Source organism: Balaenoptera ricei, chromosome 2, assembly GCF_028023285.1.
Source record: "Balaenoptera ricei isolate mBalRic1 chromosome 2, mBalRic1.hap2, whole genome shotgun sequence".
Lineage (NCBI taxonomy): Eukaryota > Metazoa > Chordata > Mammalia > Artiodactyla > Balaenopteridae > Balaenoptera > Balaenoptera ricei.
The window spans coordinates 38,604,779-38,624,717 of NC_082640.1; the positions used below are offsets into that span (position 1 = coordinate 38,604,779).

The 19,939-nt window shown below is 51.3% G+C and overlaps 1 long non-coding RNA gene across 1 annotated transcript; it reads left to right on the forward strand.

The window, feature by feature from the left end:
• Window positions 1-3,225: 3,225 nt before the first annotated feature.
• On the forward strand, window positions 3,226-5,352 carry LOC132359133 (uncharacterized). The gene is made up of 3 exons (XR_009500736.1): window positions 3,226-3,469; window positions 4,243-4,509; window positions 4,928-5,352. It is a non-coding gene; the product is annotated as an uncharacterized LOC132359133 (long non-coding RNA).
• The last annotated feature ends 14,587 nt before the right edge of the window (window positions 5,353-19,939 follow it).

Genomic DNA, 19,939 nt, shown 5'->3' on the forward strand with positions numbered 1-19,939 from the left:
CCGGCTCCCTTTCAAGGGCACTCAGGCAGGTGAGAGAGTAGGGAGATAGGGCTTTTGTGGCCAATCCCCCTCCCCCAACCCTTCCCGCCTTCCTCCCTGCCATGCCAGTCCTGCTTTCCCTCCATATTAGGAGAATGTTGCAGTAATTCAGATCTTCCATCACTTATTAAGGCCTGCCACCACACAGGGTTCCTGCCCTCAGGGGGCTCACAGTGTAGCTGGGGGATTAAACTGACATCCAGAATCCACCCTGAACTCTGGCAGGCATTCAGTGCCCAGGTGGCTTACCAGAGTGGGCCACCTGTGCAGGGTTTTGGAGGCTGAATAGGAGTTTACCAGAAGGATGGCAAAGGGACAGCATGGGCAGAGACCCAGGGATGGGAATCAGCATGGCAAGGTTTGGTATGGCTAAAAAGGAGGTGAGGCAAAAGTGTGCCAGCTGGAGAATAAGAAGCAGAATCCAGATCCTTTGTGGAGCAAAGACTCCAGGAAGAAGGGGTGAGGGGAGAGGGAGGAGAAGGTCTCTCCTGCCTCCAAATCCGCCCTCCCCGTCCCCCTCGCAATTCACACGTACATACACACTCAGGCCTTCATTCCCCTTGCCAGAGGAGCGGGGAGGAGGCGGAGGGGAGGAGGAGCTGAAATGCAACCTATTCATGTTCCCGCGATGTAACACCCCTCATTTTCCATGCTGGGTAAAGACAAAAAACCCTTTACAACCTGTTTCTGGAACTTGTCAGCAGCTGCCAAGAGGAGCGTGTTAATTAAACGTCGGCAAAGATGGAAGCCGGAGGCCCCGGCTCTAATTGGACAGTTTGCTTCACCGGATTGAAAAACATTGTGACAAAGAAGGAGGTGCGCGGCGGCTCGGCAGGGGTGCGGCGTGGCGGGGAGGGGAGCGGCGGCTTTGGTTTCAGCTGATCCTCACCCCAGCCTCCCTCCCGCTGCAGAGCTGGCCCAGCCCAGCCCAGCCTGGCACGCCCACGGAGAGCCTGGGAGGGGCGGCGGCGCGGGAGAGGTACGGGTGGAGGAGATCCCGAAGCCTGACGGCCTTGAGGTCCCGCTGGCAGTCCCGCCCAGTAGTAGGCCCAGACAAGGACCAGGTTTTGGGGGCTCTGGGGGGGCCCCGTTCCCCTGATGACACGACCCGGGTTCTGGGGGCTGTGCAGGAAGGGCACGAAGGCAAGGGTCCGGCAGTCGCCTCAGGGTAATGTCGAGGTTGCCCTGGGAGCCCAAGCCCAGGCCTCAGCAGGGAGAGACCTGGGTCTGGACCCCTGTTGCCCAAACTAGCTCTGGGTCATGTGATTGGGGATGAGGTCTTTAAAATGTTGGCTACTGGGAGGCTTATCCTGGAAGACACAGCTGTGACGACGGTTTTCACAGGGCCCTGCAGAGCCCAGATTCCAGCAGGGCTGCAGGGGCACACCCAGAGACTGCCCCCACATCTGTTGTTTGGTGGCTGTACCCCAAGTCCCCTCCTGTTTTGACTCACAAATGATGACAGCAGCCATGTATTGAGTGCTGACTATGTGCTGGGCACTGTGCTGACCTTACAGGCCCTGTCATTTAACCTCCCAGCAACTCCCAGCATCTCACAGGTGGGGATACTGAGGTCCAGAGAGGATAAGTAACCCGTCCATGGTCACAGTGTTATGTGCTAAAGTGACACTGGAGCCCAGGTCCCTCTGATTTCAATGTCCCAACCTGGACGCTATGTTTCCCACTCTCTGGTTCTTGGCCCAGCCAGGAGATGAGGGTCTTCAGGACGGTGTGAGAAAAGAGTGTGGGGTTCCTAAGTGGAGAACCCCTTCTCAGGGCCTCCAGGTTGAATGGCCTGAAAGATGGGGTGCAGCAGCCTGGGGCTCATCCCTGAGGGCCCTACGCATGTCACCCACCCATACGTACATGCCCGTCTTGCATCTCTTGGGGTAGGGGTGGTTAGTTAACAATCCCAGAGCCTCCTTTTCTGTCCCCTTCTGCCTTGGGCCAGTTTGTCCCCCGCCCCACCCTCATCCTGCGCTGCGGTCCAGGAGGGCTCCGATTGCGGTGGGAGGCCAGGCTGGGGCCTGTGAGGGCCAGGAGCAAGTATGGGAAAAGGGGCCATTGTGGCTCAGCTCCGGGGATTAAGAGCTAGAAAGTGGATGTGGAGAGCTGAGGCCGTTGACGGTAGCCCTGTGAGCTGAGTTCCCAGGGGAGGCGGCCGAAGCAGCCTGTGCCTGAGCTGTGTCCAGGCTGCCTGCTGGGCCTAATCCCCGGGGAGCTGCAGCCCGAGAAGCCCCGGAAATACAGCTGCTGTGGAGAGAGGGCTGCCCTTGGTGGGGTCGGGTAACCTGGTCCTGGATGCTCGGAGTGGCCGCTCTGAGGAGGGATGGGTGGTGGGGAGGCATGCCCATGGGGTGTGAGTGTACGCATGTGCCCCTGGCCTGGGCAGTGTGTCTGAGTGGGACACTCTAAAGATAGGTGACCCAAGATATAAAGAACAAGCTAGTGGTTACCAGTTGGGGTGGGGGGAGGGCAATTTGGGGTGGGCGAGAGGGAAGTACAAACTGTTGGGTGTAAGATAGACTCAAGGATGTATTGTACGACGTGGAGAGTATAGCCAATGTTTTGTAATAACTGTAAATGGAAAGTAACTTTTAAAATTGTATTAAGAAATTTTTTTTAAAAAGATAGGTGACCCAGTGTGTTAGGGGCAGTGTCAGTCCCCTGGTGTGTCAGGTTTAGGGCCTGTCTTGAGGGGAATGGGGCCTGAAGGCAGCGACTAGGCCAGCTCAGAGATACTCAGAGGTCCCTGACTAAAGAGATGAGACATGGTGAGGAAAGAGGCAGCGCCTCCACCGGCAGGCCTGAGTGGGTGCTAAGTGTGTGTGTGTGTGTGTGTGTGTGTGTGTGTACTCGGGTGTGCACCATCGAGCAGGATGCTTGAGAACGGCCCTTCAGAGGCGGCTGGAGGGGCTCTGCAAGTTGTAATCAGATTAAGGGGGCCAATCACTTAGGGCTCTTGAAAAGGCCACAAGGTTTCTAATCAGCCCTGAGCACCAGGCCCACAAAGCCCAGGAGGAGCTCGGCAGGAGCCGCCCGCGGGCTGCTGTGGGAGCCGGGCGGCTTTCTTCCCTCTCTGTCTCTCCTAATTATGTCAATTTGCTAGCCAAATTGTTTGCTCGAGTGGACAGGGCGCCTTGTGGCCCATTCATGTGGTAATGTGGGAACTGGCAGGCCTCCTGGCTGGGAAAATAGGAGGTACCGGGACCCTTTTCGAGGGAGCAGACAGGCTGGGAGTGTGGGGCACCCAGGCCTTGGGAACTCTCCCCTAACTAGTGTGGGGCTTTTTCCCATGAATTCCAGAAACTTCCAGCCTGAGTTGTGCCCTGGGATGTCCTTTTTGGCCAGTCAAGATGAAGGATGGGGAAGGAGGCAAGGACCCCATAGAGGACAGAAGAATTGGCCTCCAGTTCCCTTCAGGGTGAAGGTGGGCAGCTTTCTGTCTTTATGCCTGATCCTTTGAGGGCCAGGCTGAGACTTGAGTGGTTTGGGAGCTGGATAGGATCTGGGAGGTGCCAGAGAGACGGAATCCTGAAAGGTTGAGTCGCAGCAAGCAGACTTGGGGATGTGCAGAGACTCAGAAAAAGTTCTTGTCAATTTACTGAGCCTTTATGCAGGCGCCAGCCACTGTGTCACTACTTTGTACACAGCAGCTCATTGAGCCTGAGAGCAATCCAGGGAGGTAGGCCCTGGGCTTCCCATTTCACAAAGAAACTGAGGCTCAGATAAGTTAAATGACTTGCCCAAGGTCACACAGCCAGTAGGTGAAGAGCAGAAATTTTTTTTTAATTAATTTATTTTTTAATTTATTTCTGGCTGCGTTGGGTCTTCGTTGGTACGCGCGGGCTTTCTCTAGTGGCAGTGAGCAGGGGCTACTCTTCGTCATGGTGCATGGGTTTCTCATTGCAGTGGCTTCTCGTTGTGGAGCACGGGATCTAGGTGCGTGGGCTTCAGTAGTTGTGGCACATGGGCTCAATAGTTGTGGCGCACGGGCTCTAGAGCGCAGGCTCAGTAGTTGTGGTGCATGGGCTTAGTTGCTCCGTGGCATGTGGGATCTTCCCGGATCTGGGTTTGAACCCGTGTCCCCTGCATTGGCAGGCGGATTCTTAACCACTGTGCCACCAGGGAAGCCCCAAGAGCAGAAATTTGAACCCAGGTCTATCTGATCCCTCTGTCCCTTCTGCCCCGGCCCCACCACAGGCGTTCATTCCTTCCTTCAAGCAGCAAACAAGAACTGACAGTCAGCCGGGTTCTGTTTGAGGCATGGAGGATGCAGAGAACTAAGACGACCCAGGAAGTGAAACCGTGCACCTCAGATTGGGACTTGAACCCACGCGGCTGGGACTCGAACCTGGCCAAAACCTACAGTCTTCCAACTGAGATCACACACCTGGTTTCAGGATTTAATGAAGCTTAGATTCTTGATGTCTCATCGCAGAAGAAATTCAGTGAGAGACGAAGTGATAGGTAAGAAGTGGATTTATTTAGAGAGAAACACACTCCACAGGCAGAGTGTGGGCCATCTCAGAGGGTGAGAAAGACACCAGGGTTTGGGGTTGTCAGTTTTTATAGGGGTGGGTAATTTCATAGGCTAATGAGTGCGACGAGGATTCCAGCTATTTCAGGAAGGGGGTGGATTTCCAAGAATCGGGCCACGGCCCACTTTTTGATCCTTATGGTCAGTCTTGGAAATGTCATGGCGCCTGTGGGTGTGTCATTTAGCTTGCTGATGTGTTTCAGTGAGTGTATACTGAGGCTCAAGGTCTACTGGAAGTCGACTTGTCTGCCATCTTGGACCCACTTGGTTCTAATCAGTGTATGTCATGTCCTTGGGCTATGTCATTCCTTCAAATGTTGTGCCCTGCCTCCTTCCCTCCTGTTTCAGAAGGGCATGGTCATGGGGCCCTTAGCACGGGCACACTGGTGTGAGCTGCGGTCACTCTCTACAGTCAGCACAGAGCTACGGCCACAAAGATGATCAGACATTGGATGCATTGCTTGGGAGCCATGGTGGACATTAAGAATAGTGACTGTCAACAGTCCAGATACAGGTAGTTTCCCTGTCCGGGGCCTGCACTGGCTGCATTCCCCTGCCCTCTGGGCTACCCTCCCTTCCTCAGGCCCCCCCTTCAGCATGTGAGGACCCCTCCCATCTCCCTTGGGTGTGGCCACCTAACACCTCTGCATCTCAGATGATGGGGCCATGCCCACTCTGGCCACTCCCCGCTGGACCCACCTGGCTTGTTGGTGTCCCTCTGAAAGTGAGGAGCCCCCTCCCCCCACAGATGCTCCCAGGGCTGCTGCCCACCCCTACCCCCCACCCCCTACCCGCCAGGTGCCTCCTCACTGTTCCATTCAGGGCTGTTAGGATCTGCCCTACCCGGAGCTGTCAGGAGGCTGGGGTGCAGGGTGGCACTGGGGGTTGGGGCAGGGAGAGAGATCCAAGGGAGGGTCTGCAGGTACAGCTCGGCACCCCTCACTCCCCAACTGGGAGGAAAGGCCAGACTCCATGTTTATCCCTGAATGAGATGATGGCCAGAAATCTTCTTAGATCAAATCCAATTCACTGGGCAGTTGCCATTTGACCTGTACTAGGCCAGGTGCTGGAAGACAGGGGTGCAGGGAAGCCCCAGGCACTCCGACTGCAGGTTCCATAGCCCTGTTCAGGAGGCAAGTCTAAAAGCAATGATACAGTAACTGGTCAGGCCAGGAGAGGACTAAAGACCAAAAACAACAACACAAAGCACCTACTCTGTGCCAGGCACAGTTCTAGGTACTTTACATATATTAATTCATTTAATCTTTTTTTTTTAAAGATTTATTTATTTTATTTTTATTTTTGGCTGTGTTAGGTCTTAGTTGCAGCATGCAGGATCTTTTGTTGTGGTGCGCAGGCTCCAGAGCATATGGGCTCTATAGTTTGCAGCATGCAGGCTCTCTCGTTGAGGCGCGCAAGCTCAGTAGTTGTGGCGCATGGGCTTAGTTGCCCTGCGGCATGGATCTTAGTTCCCTGACCAGGGATCAAACCTGCGTCCCCTGCATTGGAAGGCGGATTCTTTACCACTGGACCACCAGAGAAGTCCCAATTCATGTAATCTTCATGACAATTCTACGAAGGGAGTACGGTTATTATCCTCATTTTACCTCATGAAGAAACTGAAGCACAGAGAGGTTGAGTAACTTGCCCAAAGTCACACAGCTAATTATGTAGCAAACCTGGCATTCAAACTATGGCCCCAGAGGTCCAGCTTTTTTTTTTTTTTTTTTAATTTTTTATTTATTTATTTATTTTTATTTTTGGCTGTGTTGGGTCTTCGTTTCTGTGTGAGGGCTTTCTCTAGTTGCGGCGAGCGGGGGCCACTCTTCATCGCGGTGTGCGGGCCTTTCACTGTCGCGGCCTCTCTTGTTGCGGGGCACAGTCTCCAGACGCGCAGGCTCAGTAGTTGTGGCTCACGGGCCTAGTTGCTCCGCGGCATGTGGGATCCTCCCAGACCAGGGCTCGAACCCGTGTCTCCTGCATTGGCAGACAGATTCTCAACCACTGCGCCACCAGGGAAGCCCGAGGTCCAGCTTTTAATCACACACTTTTAGTCACAGCTAGGCTGTTCCCACTCTTAGGTCACTGGAAGAGACAAAGGAAGGGAGGGTTTGAGGATCCTGGGTGGGGGAGGGTTATGTGGAGAGGGCTGCTTCAAGCAGATCAGTGATATCTGTCAAGGGCCATAGCCAGCTCCAAGTGACCCTGTGAGGGAGGGAGGAGAGGAGACCATGGAACAATGACCCATCCTCACTCCCCTCCCTCCTGACAAAACATGCATGGAACCCATGGGTTTGCAGAGACAAACAGGAGAATATTTAACCCAGCTTTCCAGAGGCCATGATGTCTAATCTGTGTCCTGAAGGACAAATAGGAATTATTCAAGCAAAGGGTTGGGGGTGGAGAAACCAGCTTCTGGGAGGTGACAGAACATCTGGCTCAGGAGTGGTCAGGCATGCAGCCAGAGGGGAAGGCAGGGGTCTACCCAAGGGCAAGTTTGGATATTATACTAAGGGTACTGAGAACAAGTCATTGAAGAGTTTTAAGCACCAGGAGTGACAGGATCAGAAACAGCATTCTCCACTCCCCCTTGCTGTTCGGGATGCCAGCCTCAGGGAATTCATTGAGTTCTAGGAATTAGTCATACAGTTCTGCCTCAGGGCCTTTGCATAGGCCATGCCCTTTGCCTAGAGTGTTCTACACACCCTGCCCCATTGCATTGGCTCCCTGTACACTGCATTTTCTACTCATCCTTAAATTTCAGGAAATATTTCTCAGAGGAACTTTTCCTGAGCCCTAGACCAGGACAGGACCCCTTGTTATATGCCTTTACTATACCCTGAACTTTTCTCCATAGCATTTACGGAGTCTGTGATGATGTATTTCGTTGTGTGATTAGTTAACTGTCAGTTCCCCCAGTAGATGTAAGTCCTATGAGGACAGGAATCCATCTTCCTAGGGCTGAGCCTGGCACATTGCAGGGGATTGATCAGTACCTGTTGAGTGAATGAATGAGTGAATGAATGAATTTTGGCTACACTGGGAGAATGAGGTGGAGAATAGCAAGCAAAGAACAACTATATATGTAATAAACTATTCAATAAACATATACATGTATGTATATATACTATATGGAGACAAACTCTTGAGGTGGCCCCCATGACACCCACTTCTTGGTATTCACGCCCATGCAGAATCCCATCTCCTTGAGACTGGGCAGGACCTGTGACTTACGTCTAAACAACAAGATACAGCAAAGGTGATGGGATGTATGTGATTACATGTATATGATGATGTGATTACATCACATAAGACTGTAGTACCCGGGAACTTCCCTGGCGGTCCAGTGGTTAAGACTCTGAGCTTCCACTGCAGGGGGCACCGGTCCGATCCTTGGTCAGGGAACTAAGATCCCACGTGCTGCATGGTGTGGCCAAAAAAAAAAAAGAAAAGATTGTAACACCCATCTTACTAGAGTCTCTCACTCCCTTGTTGGTTTTGATAAAGCAGGTGGCCATGTTGCAGCCCACCTGAAAATGGCCTCTAGAAACTGAGGACAGGTGACAGCCAGCAAGAAAATGAACCCTCAATCCTGTACATGCAAGGAACTGAATTTGGCCAAGTGCTGCATGTACTTGGAAGTGGACCATTCCCCAGCTGAGCCTCCAGATGAGGCCTCAGTACTGGCCTGCACCTTGATTGCAGGCTTGCAGAGGACCCAGCTAAGCCATGGCAGGATTCCTGACCCACAAAAACTGTGAGATAACATGTGTTGTCTCACACTGCTGCATTTGTGGTAATATTGTTATACAACAATAGATTAGGGACTTCCATCGTGGCGCAGTGGATAAGAATCCGCCTGCCAATGCAGGGGACACGGGTTCAAGCCCTGGTCCGGGAAGATCCCACATGCCGCAGAGCAATGAAGCCCGTGCGCCACAACTACTGAGCCTGCGCCCTAGAGCCCACGAGCCACAACTACTGAAGCCCGTGCGCCTAGAGCCCGTGCTCTGCAACAAGAGAAGCCACCACAATGAGAAGCCCATGCACTACAACGAAGAGTAGCCCCCGCTCTCCACAACTAGAGAAAGCCCACGCGCAGCACCAAAGACCCAACACAGCCAAAAATAAATAAATAAATAAATAAATTTATTTATTAAAAAAAAAAAAGACCCAAAGCAGCCAAAATTAAATCTTAAAAAGAACACAATAGATTAAAATATATATATATACACAATATATACACATATATGACATAAAGGATATATGTAAACACCCACACAATACACATGTTAGGCCAAGCATGGTATGCCATCCCCCAACCACAATTTTTGGCCAGGTAAGGGCACATGGCACAGGCTAAGCCAGTCAGACTCCTTCCCTGGGATTTTATATATGGAGGCAGGGAAAAGAGGAGCCTTCTCTTTCCTCTAGGCTTGCTCAGATGGTAGGATGTAAGCCTTATGGTTGACAAAATCCATGCTCTCCTCCCACTGCATAGAGGAAGTGCTCCACAGCAGGACAGAATGCAGCTAGCTCACAAAGAGGAGACCTGAGCCACATTGAAAAAGAGACCAATTGACATCATTTGAGTAACAGGACTCTGCCACACCTGAAGCCAGCCCATTCCTAGATTTCCCAGTTGCATGAACCATTAAATTCCTTCTTTTGCTTCTCTTGGCTCCCCTTGTCCACTCTGAGCTCCTGGAGGTCAGGGAATCTGCCAGCTTCCTCACAGTATTTCCTATTATGGCCCAGCCCAGAAAGCTTTTCCAGAATAAGTGCAGTAAAAGGTGGCTGGATGGAAGAGGGCTATGTGTCAAGTGCCCAAGAAAGCACTCATTTATATGATCTTATTCAATCTCTGCATAAACCCTGCATAATCATTACTGTATCAGTTACGCAGTTTGGGCTGTGAGTAAAAGAAGACCTCAACAAAAAATGGCTTAAGCCATATGAGGACTTATTAATTCACATAACAAGAGTTCCAGGGATACACCAGGCTGCGGGCATGCTTTCCTGTGATTCTCATGGCTCCTCCCTCCTTGCTATTGGCTCCAACGTCAGGCCAGTATAAAGGTGGCTGCAGCATCACATGCAGACCCAGCAATGTCCAGGGCAGGAAGAGCAACCATCTACCTTTTCCTTACCTGTCTTTTTTCCCTTCAGTCATCTTTTTTAGTGAAATTAGACACACACAGAATTTGATTAAGTTTAGTTTTTGTGTTTTGGGAGGGAAAATTGATGTTATTCTTTATCTTTTGCAGCTCACGCACACCTTGTCCTTTGATCAGTTTCAGTGTATTCTCTAGTAGAGAGAGTCTCTAATTCAGGGTTTCTCAAAGTGTGGTCTGGACCAGCAGTATCACCATCACCTGGGAAACTGTTTGAAATGCAAAATTCTTGAGCCTTCCCTCCCCCAGCCTACAGAAACTCTGAGAGCAGGGCCTGACAGTCTTCAGGTGATCCTGATGCATGCTCAAGTTTGAAACATACTCTCTAATTTATTTAACTATTCCCCTGGGGGTGGACATTCAGGTTGTTTCCGATTTCTTGTTATTAAAACTCATGCTATGATACATCCCTTTATATGTGTTTTTGTGTCCTGTGAGAACACTTCTTCTCTCTCAAAATTTTCTTGGTTAATTTTTCACATTCGCTCTTCCAGATGAACTTTAGAATGTTTCTAAATTCCAATCTCAGTGGTATTGCATTGTATTTATACTTTAATTTAGGAAGGATTGACATCTTGACAGTATTGAGTTTTCCCATCAAATATTGAAATTCTACAGGATTTTAAGTATAATTCACATAATTATATGTAATTTAGGCATGCTTTGTTATGATCCCAAATATAACAACTGCAGGACATATTATTATAATGGTCTCCTTTCCCTGAATTTTATGAAACTAAGAATATAATCGTAATGGGTCAAGCGTATGATCATCCTATTCTTCTTGGGATAATCTCATTTCTTATGTTGGCCTCTCAGTTGTGATTCAGTTAAGCCTATGTCTCTTTTGGGGAGCAAAGAAACCTTTCTTAGAAATCACCCCGCAACAGACTTCTCCCCATGTTTCACTGGCTACAGCAATTTTAAAACATGCCCCCCCCCCAATTCTTCCATATTCTTCTCATCAAGAGGTGAGGTCTGTGCCCTCCTGTTGAATCTGAGCTTGGTGACTGCTTGCCCAATAGAACAGGACAAAATGACACTGTGCCAGCTTCCAGGCCCAGACCTTAAGAAATGACAGCTTCTCTTTCCTGCCTCTTGGGACCCTTGTTCTGGGAACCCAGCATCCATGTCTGAAGAAGTCCAAGCAAGGAGGAATGGAGGCCCTTGGCCCACAGGCTAGGCTGAGTGACCAGCCCACAGGCTAGGCTGATTGACCAGCCCACAGCCAGCCCCAACTTCCGGCCGTGTGATTGATCCTCTAGCTCCACTCAAACTGCCCAGTTGTTACCACGTGAAACCTAGATGAGCCATCCCACTGATTCCTGCCCCAATCACAGATGTATTGAGCAAAAGAAATGATTGTTGGGACTTCCCTGGTGGCACAGAGGTTAAGAATCCGCTTGCCAATGCAGGGGACACGGGTTTGAGCCCTGGTCCAGGAAGATCCCACAGGCTGCGGAGCAACTAAGCCTGTGCGCCACAACTACTGAGCCTGCGCTCTAGGGCCTGCGAGCCACAACTACTGAGCCCACTCGCCTAGATCCCGTGCTCTGCAGCAAGAGAAGCCACTGCAATGAGAAGCCCACGCACTGCAACAAAGAGTAGCCCCTGCTCGCCGCAACTAGAGAAAGCCCACACAGCAACAAAGACCCAACATAGCCAAAAATAAATTAAAAAGGAAATGATTGTTGTTGTTTGAAGTGTCAAGGTGGTTTGTTAGGCAGTTGTGCCAATGGTGCAATATGTTTCAACGCCTAAACCAATCACTGACAAGGGGACAAGGACTTAAATCTTCTGGAACCCTCCCCTGGAGGCTGGGACTGGGGCTGGAGCTCGGTTCCCCTTCCCTGAGCCAGGGACAAAATTAGAGTCGTGCAAGGACAAAGAAATGCCTGCTGGTGGGTGACCAACAGCATCTGCTGTGGATGTTATGTCCAGTGAGATGAGGTAACTGGCCTGAGGTCCCACAGCTAGTATGTGTCAGGGCCAGGCTTTGAACCCAGGCTGTCTCCCAGACATCAGGAGCAAGGCTGAAACTATTAGTGCCCATAACCTCTCCTACTCCCCCTCTGAGAATTTCCTCCAGTGTCCTCTGCTCTACAAAGCCTTCCTGGATGCCATTTCCCCATGGACACACCTCCCATATAACACACATCACAGTATATTCTCATCATGTGCCTATACGGTTACCCCCAATAGGATACACTATCCCACAAGGTGGGACCTTTGTTTCCGTCTCCCCCAGGGCATAATGGGGGGCTTGGCAGAGAGGAGGGAATAGGCACAGTGGAGTCTTATCTTTTGTGGGGTTAGAGTCATTACTTAAAGTCAACATCCAGTATAGTCAAAATTACCCCTAGTGGGGGACTTCACTGGTGGTCCCGTGGTTAAGAATCCACCTTCCAGGACTTCCCTGATGGCGCAGTGGTTTAGAATCTGCCTGCTAATACAGGGGACACGGGTTTGAGCCCTGGTCTGGGAAGATCCCATCCCACATGCTGCGGAGCAACTAAGCCCGTGAGCCTCAACTACTGAAGTCTGTGCGCCTAGAGCCCGTGATCTACAAGAGAGGCCACTGCAATGAGAAGCCCGTGCACAGCAACGAAGAGTAGCCCCCGCTCGCCACAACTAGAGAAAGCCCACATGAAGCAACGAAGACCCAACACAGCCAAAAAAATAAATAACTTAAAAAAAAAAAAAAGAGTTCACCTTCCAATGCAGGGGACACGGGTCCTATCCCTGGTCAAGGAACTAAGATCCTACATGCTTTGGGGCAACTAAGCCGGGACAACTAAGCCCACGCTCTGCAACTAAGCCCGTGCGCCACAACTAGAGAGCCCGTGCACCACAACCACTGAGCCCACACACCACAGCTAGAGAGAAGCCCACATGCTGCAACTAAGACCTGAAGCAGCCATAAATAAATAAATAAATAAAATATTTGAAAAAAAATATTACCCCTAGGGGACCTTTAAAATTTGCCCAGCAAGTCAGTATACATGGTTTTGTGTATACAACTCTGAACAGTAATATACATGTATAAATGGATGTACTAATATGTAGGATACAAGAAAGAGTACATTTTCAAATGTATTCAGTATTTTTAATTAAAAATATTTTGTGTCTATACACATAATTAAATGCACATGAGATAAACATCACTGTAAATGCTTGATAGAAGAAATCAGTCATTAAAGACACAAAGGGATGGGTCTGGCCCATCTGCTCATCTTTCCCCTCAAACCTCTCCCCTGTTGGCCCAGCACTGTTTGTCTTTCTCTTGTGCCTGAAATTTCCCCACTTGAGTCACTGAGCACCAAGGCACAGAGGTCAAGTGTCCCAAAGACCACGGTTATGAGCAGCACACCAGTACCCGATATGTGTTCTAACCTTTCTGGTTGACTATTACCAAGGATTGTAATGAAAGGTCACCTAGCTGACCCCTCGGACACACCAGGAGCCACACCTGAAAGATGGGTTGTGTGTGCGCATGCATGTGTGTGCTCGCGCATGCACGTGTGTACTTGCGCATGCTTGTGCACTTACATACATGGGTACTTGTGAAAAGCTGCTTCATTAAAGACCTGGCCCTTCTGTATGTTCCTAAGAGATGCCACCAAGGGGTCCTGCAGGCAGAGCTGGCACGAATGCCAACCCCAGTAGCCCCAGTCCCATTGGCCAAGGGGAGGGAAGGCTAAGGGAACCACTTGTGAATCTGGCTTAGAGGGCTCCGGATTTGAATCCTGTCCCCTAGAATGTGCTTGGGGATGTTGCAGGGGAGGAGAATTGTTACTCTTCACTTGATCTCTTCCTGTGTTGTCACGGCAAGCGTTTTTTCTTTATCATCTTAAAAGCTTAATAACATTTTTAAAAGGATTTTTTTTAAGAATTTGGAATTTTTGGTCTCATCCTTTGACAGGTGGGTGGGGCTCCCCATCTGCAGCACCTCCCTGGAGTCCAGTGAGAGCTGCCCTTCTGCCTTTCAGAGCCCTTGGAACATGTCGGCCCTGGACTGGAGCCTGTCACTGACCAGCGTAGAGGTAGTGCCGGCTTCCCCTGAGCTTCAAATGCAGGTGCGCACAGCCCCAGGGTTCAGAGCAAAGAGGGAATCGTCTCGGAGGGCTCTGATTCTTGCCCCTCAGAGCCTCTGGGAACTGTGGAGACTGTCCTGACAAGGGAAGCCTAGGGAAGGGGACCTGGGGGCACCTAGGGGTGTGTGTCCCCCACCTTCTCTCTTCTCCTGCCCTTCTCTCCTCCTCTCTTCTGCGGTCTCTTTCCATGTCTGTCTGTAGGTCTCTCTCTGACTCTCTCCACCTGTGTCAGGCTTGTCCCCTGTGTCTCTCCCCACCTCTCTCCTTCTGTCTCCACCACCATCCCCTGTCTCTCTTGTGTCTCTCTCTGACTTCCTTGCTGTTTCTCTCTGTGTATCCGCCTGATTCTCCCTCTCTTTCTTTCTCTTCTCCTCTCTATCTCTTTCCCTCTCTGCTGCCTCGCCTCCCTGCTCTTCTCTCTCTGTGGCTGTCTCTCTCTCTCTGTCTCTCTCCCTCTCGATCTCCTCCCCCTCCCCATTGTCCCCTCTGGAGGATGATCTGTGTTGTGGGATCATGACAAGCCCAAAGGGAAGGTCAGGGCACCCTGCAGAGACCAGCACAGACTGCCATTAACCTGTCACTTCTGCCTCCAGTGGGGAAAACAGCGGGGCTCAGGAAAAGCAGGGAACTGCAGTCATTGGAGATGGGACATCTCAGCTGGGGCTGACAACTGAAAGCAGAAGCCCCCCAGTCAGAGGGCTGCAGACGTGCACCAGGGCACTGAGGACAAGTAGAGTGGGTTTCTGGACACCAGTCCACATTACAGACTGCTTTTGACTTCTGGGCCGGGGGGACCTGTGCATTCGGAGAATCTGCACTGGTGGCCACATTCAAGCCTCCTTTGCCTGCAGTCTTGGGAACTGAGGATGGGGGATCTCAGTGAGGTCAGAAGCAAAGGTCTCAAACTCAGCAGCCTGAGGGCCATGTATCCCATCACCACCCTGCCCCCCAGTGTCTCTAAAATATGAATCCACATTTTTAAATTGGCAAATTTCACATTTTTTTAACATCTTTATTGGAGTATAATTGCTTTACAATGGTATGTTAGTTTCTGCTGTATAACAAAGTGAATCAGGTATACATATACATACATCCTCATATCTCCTCCCTCTTGTGTCTCCCTCCCACCCTCCCTATCCTACCCCTCTAGGTGGTCACAAAGCACCAAGCTGATCTCCCTGTGCTATGCGGCTGCTTCCCACTAGCTATCTATTTTACATTTGGTAGCACTTTTTTTTTTTTAATCTAAGTTTCTTTTCTTTTTTTTTTTTTTGGCTGTGTTGGGTCTTTGCTGCTGTGCGTGGGCTTTTCTCTAGTTGCGGCGAGTGGAGGCTACTCTTCATTGCGGTGTGCGGGCTTCTCATTGTGTTGGCTTCTCTTGTTGCGGAGCACAGGCTCTAGGCGTGCAGGCTTCAGTAGTTGCAGCATGTGGGCTCAGTAGTTGCGGCAAGTGGACCCTAGTGCGTGTGGGCTTCAGTAGTTGTGACTCGCAGGCTCTAGAGTGCAGGCTCAGTAGTTGTGGCGCACGGGCTTAGTTGCTCCGCAGCATGTGGGATCTTCCTAGACCAGGGCTCGAACCCTTGTCCCCTGCATTGGCAGGTGGATTCTTAACCACTGTGCCACCAGGGAAGTCCCAAAATCTAAGTTTCCTCTTGAGGACCTGGCACCACTGGGCTATGGCTGAGCAGCAGTGTCCCTGGCAGACCATTGCACACTCCTCTGTCCTGCTGGCCCCTTCTCCTTGAACCTGGATACCTCCCTCCTCAGTTACCTGCCTGCCTCTGTAAGCTCAGGAATGTGTTGCCTGTGACAGCAGAGAGTTCTCTGGGCAAGAGTAGGGGCCCAAGTGCTACCACCAACTTATCGTGTGACACTGGGCAAAGCATGCTAGCTCTGGGCCTCAGCTTTTCCATCTGTAAAATGGGAGATTGGATGAGCCCAGCAGTAAGACTCACCTTTTGGAGCATCTGATGAAAGCTATGGACCCTCTGCCTAGAGAAAAGGACCTGTGCATAGATTTGCATACCATTTGAGAGGTTCACATGCCCCTCCCCCTGGGGGGCAGGGATGCCAGGCTAAGAACCCCTGCTGAGCACCAACCTCCCTACCCCCTTTGCCTCAGCTGCCTGAGTCTGGGTCCAAGAAGACCCACTCTCTCAGACCTGACTGGCCAGGGCCACCCCTCCTCTGGGTGAGTGGGGACTCTCTGGATCCCCAGTGGCTGTCCTAGCCAGGCTGGCAGCCGCCCATCGATATGCAGGAGGGGTCCGGGCTGGCACTGGATTAGCATAACGCACTCTGGGAGGTAAAGGCCCACCAGGCGGCCTCTGTGTGCAGCGCTTGCCTTTGTCCTGGCCCCAGGACCAGGTTAGGATGGCCCAGGCGGCTCATACACTTTTGACTGCCAGATGAAAGGGGGCGACATAAAAAGGCTGCCTGGGCTGAGCATGGGGGCGCTTTGTGTCTCTCCAGACGGAGTTACAGACGTCTGTGAAACGTCAATTACAGCTGAATAAAGACGTCTGCTCGGTCCAGACATGCCTCCTTTCAGCTGGGGAGGTGTTTCCAGGCCAGGCCTCGGATGCTTTGGCAACCTAATTTGGCGATTGTGACTCTATAAGCGGCCCTGGCATTCATCACGCCCAGGGAGGATGGGAACAGGCTGGGCTGGCCTGACCCCGCTCTGGGAAGTGTCCTGGAATGCGGGGTGGGGTAGGGGTGGGAAGAGAAAGGAACAACTCACCTCCCTTCCTTTCTCCCTAGGCCAGGCCAGGGAGAGGGGCATTCTGGGAACTACACAGTCCCTCTGTATCAGCCAGGTCCCCTTCCCGGGCCTTTGTCGATGCCAACGTGGCCCAGTGTCTCTGGCATCTACTGGGTGGGATTAGTGTTCACTGATCCTTTCTCCAGATGGGCTAGTGTGAAGCACTGTTGAGGGGACAGCATTAGGAGAGCCTAAGGTTCAAGTGCCAGGGTGACCAGAGATGATGAACACTGATGTCACTGAGCCACCGGGCCAACCCGGGGATCACCACCCTCTTACTGTGTGAGATGAATAAGCCTGCATTTGTTTAAGCCCCTGTCCTGTCCATCAGGCTGTCAGTTACTTGCAGCAGAAACAATCCTACCTGACACAGTAGGACAGCCCAGGGCTCATATTCCTGGTCTTGCACTTTCAGAGTGACAGAAGGGGTTGTGCCACTCAGAACTTCCTTGAGGGGAGGTGACATAGCCATGGTGGGGTGTGAAGACCTGGGACAGAGCAATGATTCTGGGTATAGTGAACCGGGCTGTCCCTTCCCAGATGGTGGTGGCCCGTGAAGTGCCCTCGCCCAAGGAGACCTCATCTCTGGGGGTCTTGGGCAGCAAAGGCATTTCCTGAGGACCCCCATGCTTCCTGGGACACCTGTCCTGACACTTGCCCAGCAGGACTAGACAACTGACCCTTTGGCCACCATGTGTCATGTCCTGAGTGAAAGCCGGTGAGCTGCCTCTTATAGGAGTACAGAGCAGAAACGGACATAATAATGATTCTACTGCTTACTGAGCACCTCTTGTGCACCTCTTGTTTTTCTCATGCACAAACACCTCAAAAAGCCCCTCAAAGCTGAGAGGTGGCCCCCTCGGCGCTGTGGGGACGAGCACAGCTGCTGGGCCACCCTGACGGGTGTGATCCTGGCTCTGCCACTTAACCAGCTGTGGGACCTTAGCAAGCCAGTCGACTTCTCTGTGTCTCAGTTTGCAGACCTGCCAATGTTGATGACACATCCTAGAAAAGCACTTGGCACACCAGGAGCAAGCAGCAGGGCTGGGGTTCGTATCAGTGTGGTCTGACCCCTGAGCTCAAAGGCTCACTACTTCTCACAGTCCCAAGGGATATGGAGCCTCATTCCCCACCTGGGTCTAGGCCGTGGGAGGTGATGGCCCGGGATGGATGAGCCCAGTTCTCTCGGTTCTTCCAGCCCTCCCTCTGAGTTCCCACTCGCCACTCCTCAGTGCCTTGGTCCTGACTGTGGCTGAGGGGGCTTCCCTGACCTGCATATTGGCCCAAGCAAGGCCTATGTGCCCAGGTGTGCCTGTGTGCCTGCAAGCACATGTTGTTTGGCTGTGTGTGTGCGGTTGTAGTGTGCCTGTGCCATGGTCACATACAGCTGGAGCAGAGGCCTTGAACCGCTCTGATGTTCCTAAGTGCAAGACAAAGGTGGGCCCATACCTGGATTATGGGGTGAGTCCCAACATGAGAACAGCTGAGTAAGAGGCCAAGGAAGCTGGGGCTATCCCTGAGGAAGGAAAGGGAGCTGCAGGTCTGCACCACCTCCACCCCTGGATGCCCCTGCAGACAGGCCACAAGTGGTGTCACCTGACCTACACCTCCCACAAGAGCAGGCACCTAAGAGAACCCACAGGGGTAGTGACATTTGTATAAGCCTGTACCACACCACCAAGAGCATTTCAGATCATTCGTATTTAACTTTTTGGAAAAGCTGATATTTTTCACCTAGTACAAAACTAAAAAGGTTTGCTGTGAGAAGTCTCCTTCATGTCCTGTCTCCCATCTGCCCTGTTCTCATGACTCACTAAAAAGGTAATAACTGTTATTCATTTTTTTGTATCCTTCCAGAGTTTCTTTATACATAAAAAAGCCCATACAAACTTGTATTCTGATTTTTCCCTCATTTTACACAGCTTCATAGGATGACATTAATCAGTCCTCTCTTGAGGCTCATTTGCCTTGTTTCAACCTTTTGCTTTTACAAATGTCACTGCAGCAAATAACCTTGCTCATAAGTCAGTTCTCACAAGTGTGAGCGTATCTATAGGACAAATTCCCAGAAGGGAGACCGCTGGGCCAAAGCTTATATGCCTTTGTCATTTTGCTATATCTTGTCCTTCATGGGGTGGGTGCCACCCCCTACCCACGGTATGTGGCTGATAGGATCTTAGTGAGGATGGATCACTGAGTAATTAGACTCACCCATCGTGGCTTGGCCAGCAGGGCACTGGCCTGTCACCCTTCTCAGCCGGTGCTCTCATGCAGGGATAGTGCGTGACCACACATGGCAGCCCTGCTCACGCTTGTATCTGCTGTTTTTCTCCCCTGCCTCTTCCTCTGAAACCATTACAAAGAGGGGGACGCCCCCACCAACCACCACACACACATACACAAGTCGGTTCTGGAAAAGGCAGCAGCAGAGCCCTACAAGAAGAAGTACATCTGCCCATGTTTACTCATTGAACAAATCCATGAGCATCTACCGTGGGCCTGGCATCCTCCTAAGTGCTGTATGTGTGATATGCGATCTTGGCCACTTCCCTTAACCTCTGGGCCCCAGCAATCTCTTGAGTAAGATGACAGGTATGGACATGGGGGTTCCAAGTCTCCTAGCGCTAATGAGGTACCATCCCCAAATCATGTGGTCAGTCCATGTATGTATCAAAGGGAGGAAAGGCTTGGAAAACACTTCTTGGGCTGATAAATGTTGGTGCTTTGTAGAAATGCAAAGCATCTTCTGGGCCACCTTCACATCTCTCTCAGGTGGCTATTGTGAACATTGAATGAGATCTTGTTACTAAACAGCTGGACACATTAGAAGTGCTCAACAGGGACTTCCCTGGTGGTCCTGTGGCTAAGCCTCCGTGCTCCCAATGCAGGGGGCCTAGGTTCGATCCCCGGTCAGGGAACCAGACCCCACGTGCCACAATTAAGAGTTCGCATGCCGCAACTAAAGATTCTGCATGCCACAACTAAAAAAAGAAAAAAAAAAAAGATCTCGCACGTGGCAATGAAGATCCCGCGTGCCACAACTAAGACCCAGCACAGCCAAATAAATAAATATTAAAAAAAATAAATGCTCAGCAAACGTTATCTGCTTTCCTGTGAGTTTCCAAGAGCGCTTGCGCTGCCACCCAGGGTCAGGCTTGGAGGCAGGCCCTCCTGGAGGCCCCAGCCAGGCCACTGGCAAGTGCGGCACTCAGAGCAGGGCCCCGCGTGCTCTCCAAGGCGTCTGGACAGGCCAGGAGGCAGACGGGACGAGTGACAGCTGGGAAGGTTTAATTGCTCCTCAGTGGCTTGGGAGCACCTCCCTCCCTTG